We start from the raw sequence: 11,343 nt of genomic DNA, 5'->3' as shown, positions 1-11,343 counted from the left end.
GACTAGCGAGTCAATGGTGCCATTACGTTCTTCGTCGGAGATTTGGTTTTCATTGATCGCTTGAGTTTGAGAGGATTTGATTTGTTCAATGAGATCAATTTGAAGTTCTAAACGCAACGCTCGGACTCTTTTTGGCTTCTCATTTTCCTTGCGACTTAAGGCATCGGCCACGACGTTGTCTTTGCCTTCATGGTAAACAATCTCACAATCGTAGTCGTTGAGCGTTTCCATCCATCGCCGTTGGCACATGTTGAGCTCTTTTTGGTCGAAAATATGTTTCAAGCTCTTATGATCAGTGTACACGATAAATATTACTCCATAGAGATAATGCCTCCATATCTTAAGTGCAAAGATTATGGCGCCTAACTCTAGATCGTGAGTTGTGTAATTCTTTTCGTGTACTTTGAGTTGACGAGAGGCGTAAGCGATTACTTTCTTGCGTTGCATTAGTACGCATCCCAAACCTGAGTGAGATGCGTCACTAAAGACTATAAAATCCTCAATACCTTCTGGAAAGGCCAGTATAGGTGCTTGGGTGAGTTTTTGTTTAAGTATATCAAACGCCTCTTGTTGCTTCGTTCCCCATTCATACTTGATATTCTTACGAGTTAAAGAAGTTAGGGGAACGGCGATACGAGAGAAATTTTCAATGAACCTTCAGTAATAGCGGCCAAACCTAAGAAACTTCGAATCTCGGTTGGCGACTTTGGAACCTCCCACTTAGAGATAGCTTCAATCTTAGCAGGATCGACTTGAATACCGTTGACATTAATGATGTGACCAAGAAATTGCACCTTGTGCAACCAGAATTCACATTTTGAAAACTTGGCATACAATTTCTCGATTCTAAGAATTTCAAGCAAAGTTCGAAGATGAATTTCATGATCGTCCTTTGACTTAGAATAAATAAGTATGTCGTCGATGAATACGATAACAAATTTATCTAAGTATGGTTTACAATGCGGTTCATCATGTCCATGAATGCGGCTGGAGCATTAGTAAGTCCAAACGGCATGAACGTGAACTCATAATGTCCGTACCTTGTTCGAAATTATATTCATTTGTCATTACGCCTAACCTTATTGACGTATTTGGAAACCCTACGAAATCGAGAAGCACTCCAACGCCACTTTACTTCTTGGTCGTCAAACGATAACGCCAAACTTCAACTCTCGTCGACACGCTTTACGAGATTCATCATCATTACCACAACACCTTTGATCGTATGTGGGTGGAGGGTGGCACGAACTTCGAGAAAACGTTGGTACACAAACGGGGGATCGGGGCACGCTTTTCGAGGCAAATCGTTTATATGTTGTCGGGATTTTAGAGAGAGACTAGAGGGAAGTGAGAGCTGATTTTGAGATGTGAAAATGAGCAGCCCTTGGCTGCTATTTATAGACGAAAAATTGGATCCCATCGCGGTACGCGATGGGTCCCTGGACTGACCTATCGCGTACCGCGACATAGGTTTGTCGAGTCACAGGGTAGGTTTGCCACGTGGCGACACGTGGCAGCCGTTGCGCCACGTGGTGGCAGTGTTGCCACGTGGTGACATGTGGCAGCAGTTGATGCCACCGTGTGCCACGTGGCAAACGTGTCACGCTGTGTCAGAGGCTCCATCGCGGTACGCGATGAGCCAATCCTTTTGTCCATCGCGTATCGCGATAGGACAAGAAATTCAAAATTTTCATTTTAAACCCTAAGGTTTGGAATTTGGCATTTTTAGTCCCTATACTTTGGAAAGTTTGACATTTTGAACTCGAAATTTTCACGATGTTACAGATGATTCATAGAACCTAATCCGACGAATTGACACAACTGAACTTAGTCTACCTAATTACCAATTTATTAGTCTAAAACTCCTCAAAATTTAATGATCAAAGGTAAACAGGTTAATGACTATAACAACTTAATCCTAAATATTGATGAACACAAACCAACCGATTGATAATAAAAAGGGAATCCCATAAAAAACAATTGTTTTAATCAATTCAGTAGATGTAAAGATTCAATCAAACAAAAGTTTAATCAAAACTTAATCGATACATACATGTAAAAGTCATATAATTATTGGTTCATACAAAACCTTACACCTGAAGTGCTCACAAATGGTTTAGTCTTGCCTCTGCATCTTGAGTAGCTCGATTATCAGTTGGAAAAATGAAATCATGGAACGATTGATGATTGGAAGGTGTTAGTTTGATGAAGAATAGCTCCAAAATCGCTCAAAGCTGCTAGAGTACGAAGATACCTTGACCTAGGGTTAGACCGGTCTTAAATATGGAAGAAAATCGTCATAAACCGAATTTTCGCGTCACGTGTACCGTAAGCTACAGTGGTCCGACACAGCCCCTACGATCATTTCCCTCTGCCTTATGGTGTCATCTACGGTGTTATTTCCCAATTTCCACCGTAAGCTACGGTGGAGGTAACACCATAATCTTTGTTTTCTATTTTCTTGATGCTCGTTCGACGTTCTCACCCCGGTTGCTTCCTTTTATCCATAAATTGATTCCTCATCATCTTCATATTGAATGCTCCAAATTAGTTCCTTTAACTCCAAGCACCTACAATCATAAAACCAACTAAAGTAATTGTGTTCGGAAGATATAAACAATAAAAACACAAGATATTTAAACATCAAAATACACTATCACCCGGTTGTGGCCATAAGTTGACGTGAATTTGGTTGGTATTGGGTAGGTTCGTTGCGGTACGGGAAGTCAATGGTCGGTAAAACCGGGCGCTGAGGCGTGACTCGTGAGTCAAATTAGGTTTATTATGATAAACTAACATATTTAAAACTAAAAAAAAAGCAAAAACACATAGAGGTCTTGGGTTCAAGTATCACATGACATTATAGGGTATAAGTTAGATGGGTTTTCTCTTAAGGGTGGCCTCTGAGTCAAGACTAACGGGACAAACTGTTGTACGAGCTCCACCTCATGGACGTGCCAGCCAAGAATCTCAAGGTTTCGTACTCTTGAAATGAAGATAATCAAGACCTATTATCTTTACATAAATGGTTCTTTTAAAACGGCATAACTATTTTATACTATATTTTAAGAAAAATCACTATAGTAGAGAGCGTTTTTATCTTTAATATAAATATCATATTTCTATATAAAAATAAAATATAAAAAAACTAGTGGGTTATTTAAAAATTGTGTTTTATTAATCGTGCTATACAATAGTGTTTTTCATGATATTTTATCCATTATGTTTTTTTAATAGTATTTTTAATGTTGAAACACAATTGATGAAGATGGTGACCGTTCCGGTGGCCGTTCTTAGACGATGGAGGTGGCGACTGTTTTTTCAATGGCCTTTTTTCGGCAACCTTTTCCATCAATCTTTTCTTGGAGACCGTTCTTCGGCACGGTGGTTGTGGTTGTAGGAGGTGGGTGAAGATACAAGTTGGCTTTTAGATAAAAGTGGTAGACCAAAATATCCATCTTCCTTGCCTTGCTATAAAATTCAACATTTTTATTTGAACCTAACACGATACTTCAATGCAAAATTAAATTACGGTTTCTAAGTAAATTTAAACTAGGAAATAAATAAAGTCATATGAGACTGGCTCATGTAGTAGATGTGCAAACCTTTTAAATGAGGGTCTTGAGTTTAATCCCAAATAAAGTGTAATATTTAAATAATTTAGTAGTGAGGAGACCGATGATGCCACCACCACCACATGATCACTAGCATCAACGTCACCACCACCGTCGTCGTCACCATCAACACAATTATCAATTTTTATTTTGAGAAATTTTATTTATCTTATGACAGTGGTGATAATTTTGTCATTTATATTTCATTTCCTTATATATTTATTGTCTATCAACAATACAATGTAATAATTTATTTTATTCATAATTAGTTAATTAAACCGGACACCGAAATGATAATGATAGACGACGAAATAATAGTGATGTATTTCATTCTTTTGTCTATTATGTACCATCATTCATTCCATTCCTTTTGATTTCATTCTCTCAAGTAATAAATCCTAATAATTTCTCAAAAAGACCAAAAAGAGATAATAAGAAGACCAAAATATCAGCCACAGCAATATATTTGTTTGTTTACTCCCTTTGGAGTTTATAAAATAATAACTAAAAGAAGTTTAAAATGTCAGCCACATCTATGTATTAATTTGTTTGTCTTCCCCTACATAAATTCGCAGGCATACGTAATCAGCTGAAACCATGACGTATTTTATCACTTAAACCTACAACATAGTAGTTATATTTTTATTCAATATTTTAAAGATAAATTGAATTTTAATAATTCTTGCTTGCAATTGACTGGTAATAATTCTATATCAACAAAAAAAAATTTGTCACCCGGTCCACCTTTCGCCTTTTTTTTACTCACTGAACCCCATTAAAGAAAACTTAACTTTGTTAAAAGTTTTATGAATTTCAAACTGATTTTTAAAGCTTTTGATCGGAAAAATGATATGAGTCGATTAATGTAAACTTACCATGAAACAGGGCTTCATTTCGGATGTTTAAACTAATAAAAATCAAGCAGTTTTGGAGCATTGTTTTAAAATAAGTTTTACATCGATCGACTCGTACTCTCTTTCAATCAAAAGTCCTATAACATAAGTTTGAAATTCGAAATCAAAAACTTAACGAAGTTAAGTTATTTCTTTTAAGGAGTCCACCGATAAAAAGTATAGCGAAATGTAAAATCGGTGGTGAGAATTTTTGAGATGAGAATATTAAAATTCAATTTTTATTTTAAATGTAATGTAAATGTTCTTATATATATCAAATATTTTGTTTTTTCTTATTTTAGTTTATACTAGTATATCTACAAAACTAATCAGGAAGTATTTTTTGACAAAGTGAAGGAGAGTGAAATGACGTGGGGTGTGATGTGACGCTAATGTTCAGAAGAGAAGCAATATTGTAACCCCCCTCCCCCCCTCTCAAATAGTCTAAGTCTTTCAAATGTTAACTTCAGTGTTTTTTTATGTAAGTTTGATATATTTATAATGTTTTTGCTTTTAAGTGAAGCAAATGTATGTAAATATTCTTAATTATTAGAATAAAGTGTCATTTTCATCTCTGGGGTTTGTTAGTTAAGCGAGTTTCGTTTAAAATATTCTCTTTTTTTCATATGGATTAGTGAGGATTTACATTTCTTGTCATTTTCATCTATTTTACCGACCTCTTCTACTTTGAATGTTAACTTAAGGTTAAAATTGTCTTTTTAACCTTTTTTATTTATTTTATTATTTTTTATCCCCAAGTTTTTACCAACACACAGGTGGAGAACGACAATCTGCTCTCTATGGCATTTTCGCCGGTGAATTTATGTTATAAGTCATAAGTTACAAAGTTAAGATTCCTTATTTTACCTCTTTATGACTTATACACTCACAAACAAAATTTAAATTTCTCAAACACCTTAATTATAAGTTATAAGTCATTAGGAGATAAAATAAGCAACCCCGAACACGCCCTGAGAAGCTCCATGACAGAAACCCTACATGCATGTGTCACGATTTTTCTGGCGGGTTGAAGACACAACTATTATTCTCTTCTTCTTGTGCATGCTTTGATTCAAGTTTTAATGGTGTAGCTTTCGATTTTTAGGTTTTCATTTAGAGATTTTTTTTGTGTAAAAAGAGGCCATGATTCTTTCTTTGGAAATGACTTATTGGTTTTATTAGGGATAACCAGCTCATCGATGGAGACGAGTGGGAGTGGGGGAACTTTATTGTGGTGCTGTTAAAAAAAGGATTCCTTTAATTCAATTTATCTTTAAAAAAAAATTCTTTTAAAAGATTCTTTTTAAAAGCTTCAAGCTTTTAAGAAAAAGCTTCTACTTAATTAAAAGCTGTGTTTGGTTCAAGAAGCTTAAAGCTTTTAGGTTAGCAGAAAAAAGCTTAAAGCTTAAATATTCTACTAGGGGTATGTTTGGCATGAAGCTTTTAGGAGCTACAAGCTTCAAGCTTTTAAGAAAAAACTCCTACTCAATTAAAAGTAGCGTTTAGAAAGAGCTACAAGCTTTTAAGATTTTAATTTACTTAAATAACCTTCCAAAATAAATACATTTACTATTATTATTTTTAGTTATACCTATTTTAGTAATTTTATACATTTTATTAAAAGTTCTTGCTACTCTGCCAAACATCTAAATATATATAAAAAGCTACAGCTTCCATCTAGTTTTGTTAAACATACCCTACATCAATTTGCCGTATGTGGAACTCTATTTTGGTGGTGTTAAAAAAATGAAACTCTATTTTGGCGCCATTAAAATATTATTAAAACAGCTACATCAAAATAGAGTTCTTGAATGCATCTCTCGATCATAATTAATGAGCAGTGGATTCTTTTGATATAACCCCAATAGACTTTGAGAAGACTTTGAGTAGACTTTGATGTAGTTACATTATTAGCCCATCTATCGTTGTTCATGTAGAATGCGAGGAAGCTTCAGTTTGTCATGTGGACGTCAAAGTCGCCACATGCAGAGATATTTGTGGGTTTTCACATGTCACACAAAACTATGGATATGATATATGGTTGGTTGTTTGGCACGCAAGTGGTGTGAGGCAATTTGAGTGAGGCGAGCGGGCTTAACTTTGATTCAGAGTTGACAGATTGTTAGAAAATTTAGAAAAGGTGAATGAAAATTAATTATTGTAATAATAATATAAAACTCTTGGTTTGGTTAAACTCTTGAATAAAGTGGCTTGATAACACTTAATGAGTTTTTATTAGAGCATTAAGTCACTAATTAAGTAAGACACTTGTTTTCTTTCAACTATTGTATATATTAGTAGGCTTTGTGCCTCTTTAGTAGAGAGAATAAGCGTGTTCACTTAAAAATCCATATGGTTAGAAATGAGTACTCTCTACTTGATTCCTTCACCACATTACTCTAACCTATTCATTTTCAAGAACACTGATATACCCGATGAAACCTCGGGCGTGTAGCCTTTCCCGGCAGTACATACTGTTTCGGCTGTTGTACCCTGGGAGACAGACGGACTCTTTAGTAGAGACCCGAAATCTGTTTTAACGGAAGCGTATTGAATACGTGCCTCAACCAATGCTCAATATATATTATTATGTTCATGTTTTGTTACAGTCAATAGAGTTGGGTCAAGAATAAGAATCTGTAGCCACACCAAGAAAAAAATTAAGACGAACGTGAAGATACTCAGTATGTGGAAGACTCGAGTCAAGAAGTTTCTGGTGAAGTTCCCACCAAAGACATCGACATGAATCTATATAAATTGTTCTCTATATTTAGTTTTTATGTTCTCTATATTTATTTTATTTTTAGTTTTGTACACGGTATTCTACTACGATATTTCCCTTGTATAACGAGAGTATCGTTATACTTATTTTATTTTATCACTTTAAATATTATTGTGACTCGTGTCCTACACAGATTGCTGACATAGAGACGGGTCCAAATTGACGCGCCCGTGTTGATCTTCTAGTTAACCTATTGGACTCCTAAACTAAACGAGTTGATGTCAACTTAATGAAACTTAATAAATGCATTAAGGGGGTGTTTGGGATTGCTTATTTTTACCAACTTATAACTTATAAATTTTTTAAAAAGTAATAAGGTGTTTGTGATTGCTTATATTGTGAGAGAAAAAGTTTCATAAGTTACACTTTTGTAACTTATTAACTTAATGAAAAGTTATAAGGAAGCAAAATAAGGAATCCCGCTCTTTATTGTCTATCTTAATGAACAACTCAAAAGGCCATATCTGATCTTGCTTAAAGAAAGAAGAAAAAATGTAGACAAGTGATAGGTTTTTCTTCCATAGAATTGGAGAGGAGTAATACTCTCAAGTTATGTTCCATCTTCGTGTTCATCTTCTTTCTTTTCATATATCAACAACACCAGAGTGTGAGAGCCATCTCCGGCAGTATACCCACTGTTTCGGGTTGTTGTACCTGGGGAGACATACACGTTCGTCAAAGAGGATGCTCGAAATTTGTTTTAAGAGACGCGCGTTGAACACGAATCCTCAACCAATGCTAATAAATTTAGTTTGTTCAAGTGTCGCAGTGAAAAATAAGCCTAACGACTCCACTCGTGGAAGACATCGAAAGAGAGAGATAGGGGTGTGCACGGTTCGGTTAATAACCGATATTAAACTTGGGCTAATATTTTGCTTAAAATACATGAAATAAATGTATAATTGTATGAAATTGAGATATTATTACATCAAATGGGGATATAAATACATAAAAATGATAGTATTAAACTTTTAATATATATATATATATATATGTAAGTGTTAAAATAATAATAGATAGTTTCCTAAGAATGGTAAGAAAAGCATAAAATTTAAAGTTAGAAAACTATATAGCCTAAATCCTAGATCCTAGGAAACTATTTGGTATTTTAGAAACTAACAATCTCAACCACTAGATCTTAAATCTAATGGCCTAGATCTATTCTTACTCTTCTTAGAAAACTATCTTTTTTTATTTTAACCTACCCATATATATATATATATATATATATATATAGGTATTGGATCATTTCAGAAGTTTTTTTACAGCGAGAAGTGAAGGTGTAACTCCATTAATCCCTAATTTGACTCCATTTCTTATGTGTAGGTGCGTTGTGTAGGTGCATATGTATGTGTGTAGGTACGTATGTTTGTATATGTGTGCGTATGTTTGTATGTGTGTAGGTACATAGGTTTGAATGTGGCTCGGTACATTTATATGTTTGTAGGTAGGTTTGAATGTGTAATTAAGACATAAATACAACCAACCTACATATATGTATGTAACATCATATGAAAGGGAGTGAAATTAAAGATTAATGGAATTATATTTTCACTTCTCGCACTTCTCGCTGTAACATCACTTCTCACAAGATCCATCCCTATATATATATATATAGAGAGAGAAAGAGATAATTTGAGAACTGAGTGATTTGTAAGAACTTTAAGAACTAATATGAACCATTCATTTAGATAAATATGTAAGAGATTTGTGATTGCTATTAAAACATACTATAAAACTAGTGAGAGTACCCGCGCGTTGCGGCGGGACACCACGAGGTCATTTAAGGGTGTTATCGATGATGTCTTTGTTGTTGGGTCAATTCAAGAACCGGATAAGTTATAAATACTTGGTTATTATTTAGTTTACGATACCATAAGTCTATTTATAGCAAAACTAATTAAAAGTGTTGTATTACCCATGCGTTGGAATGGATTTCGTCAAATGCATTACATGTTCAGGTAATTTTTAATGTGTTAGTTTAAAGATTTAACTAAAATGAACAAGGATTAAACCAAGTCGAGAGACATCCATGACCCATATTAAAAAAACATACAAGAAATTGATGCATATGTTTATAAATAAATGCATGTATATAAGCAAATTTTACGTATGTGTCACAAGTAATAAATTTTAAATTAAAGCACATGTTATGACATACACGCGACGGGGATTCGGTCATTAGGGTTCAATTTGTTATAGTTTATACCCAAATTTGTAGTCGTTATAGACAAATTTGCGTCAAAGAAGATACATGACACAAATAAGAAGTGTATTGAGGCCTCTCCTTTATAATAGTATGATAAAATTCAGTCAAATTTTTTTTAACATTGTATCAAAAATAAAAATGGAAAATGAACATCTTGAAGATTGAAATAGTTGGATAAAAATCCAAAAATCATTCAAGATTACAACTTGTAATGAAGCAATCACATACATACTCCTCCGTGGTTTCTGAGAATACCCGGCTTGTGCACCTCTAGTCCATATACCTAGTTTCGATTGGAAATAAAAGATATAAATAACTTTTTATCGGGATATCCAAGTCAACAATGTAATGAAGAGTGAAATTTACAAACTCCTGCATCATGTTGTGTATGTTTAGTTAGTAAAAATCATAATGCTAAGAATATATTGTGGATCCATAAACATAGAGAGAGAAAAAACTCTTTTATCTTGATCTTATCCTCCCCTAGAAACTTCTTCAGGCTATGCGCAAAGAATAATTGGTCAATATTATAAAAAAAGGTACATAAAGATAAAACTTCGATTGTTTTTACATAAAGATTGAAGATGATGTTTTCAATGTTTTAGACAGTACCTCTGTTCCAATTAGCTTTCCATCCTTGTAGGCCACGAGGCCATTCTCAGGAAACACATTGTCATAGTCCTTTTGTAACTTCATAGATATAAGAGTTACATTGTTATTAACTTGCATAAAATATTATTTGAAACATGTTGCAAAATAGTGCATAAAATAAGCATCCCCTTATTGAAATAAAGTAGTGAAAATGGAAATTAACAATAAGATTCTTTTACAAAGGCTGGCTTTAAGAACTCGGGTCCAAGCCAGTGATAAAAGAACAAATAAAATCATAAAAAGAAGCAAAGAAAGAGCACACAGTTGACCTATTGACCCTAGCTGTTCAAAGATCTTAACAAGGTTAGATCCTCCAACAATAACAACCTGCAAACAGGCAAAAAACAAGACACTGAATAATGTAAATAAACTGAGAATAACCACCCACCCACCTACATACACAAAATGCGCAGAAGATGATAAATCACATACCTTTCGCCAATCCTGCATGAATTTCCATGCATGAATCCATATGACGATGAGCCCATCATTTGTTTATCTATCTATAACCCTCTAAAACTTTCGGCCCAAGAACAAATGTGATAAAAAACGGCATGTTTCTCTATCACTATTTCTATATGGAAATCAAATCTACCAAAAAGATGAATGGAATCCCTATTCCCTATAATCAAACTTGTACCTGAACTTCCAAGTTCCATTATTAATGCTAGACATCTATTTAATGGTTGTCATTTCGATGCCCTGGCTTAACTGGGCTCGTTTTGACTTATGTGAGCTTGAGCTAGGCTTAAGAGACGGTTTTTTAAGCTCGAACTTGGCCAGGGCTCAATTTGTTTATCATGCATCTAACTATACTATTAAAGCAATAAGCTTTAAGTTCATATACCCCCTTCCTATTGGTTAATTCTCATAGTTTCTATTTATATCAAGGCCTTCTCCAATTTTCAAGTGAATAAAATAAATCAATAATAATTTAAATTAAGATTCATTAATGCTCTTAAATTATTATCTTTCATCTTTCCTTTTAATTTTAATTGATATTACATTTACCTAAAAGTGTAAATTTATATTAATTAAATAAGAAGACAAACTATTCTATTTAATTATATATTTTAAAATCGTATCTATAGTTTGAATTCGAAATATTAAAAAAATATTGAAAATTTTATTATTTTTGTTTTATTTCATTCACCACCTTTGTTATATTTTTGTTTGATTTCATGCACCACCTGT

General features: G+C 33.8%; 1 long non-coding RNA gene across 1 annotated transcript; it reads right to left on the bottom strand.

Annotated features, from left to right (window-relative positions):
- Window positions 1-10,090: 10,090 nt before the first annotated feature.
- LOC143535008 (uncharacterized) lies at window positions 10,091-10,657 on the bottom strand. Its single transcript, XR_013135641.1, has 3 exons — window positions 10,582-10,657; window positions 10,412-10,476; window positions 10,091-10,188 (listed from the first exon to the last, which is right to left on the bottom strand). It is a non-coding gene; the product is annotated as an uncharacterized LOC143535008 (long non-coding RNA).
- Between the last annotated feature and the right edge of the window lie 686 nt (window positions 10,658-11,343).

Source organism: Bidens hawaiensis, unplaced genomic scaffold, assembly GCF_021521415.1.
Source record: "Bidens hawaiensis isolate Kalapana, Puna unplaced genomic scaffold, B.hawaiensis_p1.1 tig00010384_1, whole genome shotgun sequence".
In the NCBI taxonomy this organism is placed as follows: Eukaryota; Viridiplantae; Streptophyta; class Magnoliopsida; order Asterales; family Asteraceae; genus Bidens; species Bidens hawaiensis.
The sequence above is the reverse complement of the archived record's forward strand: the minus strand, read 5'-3'. Positions and strand labels throughout refer to the sequence as shown.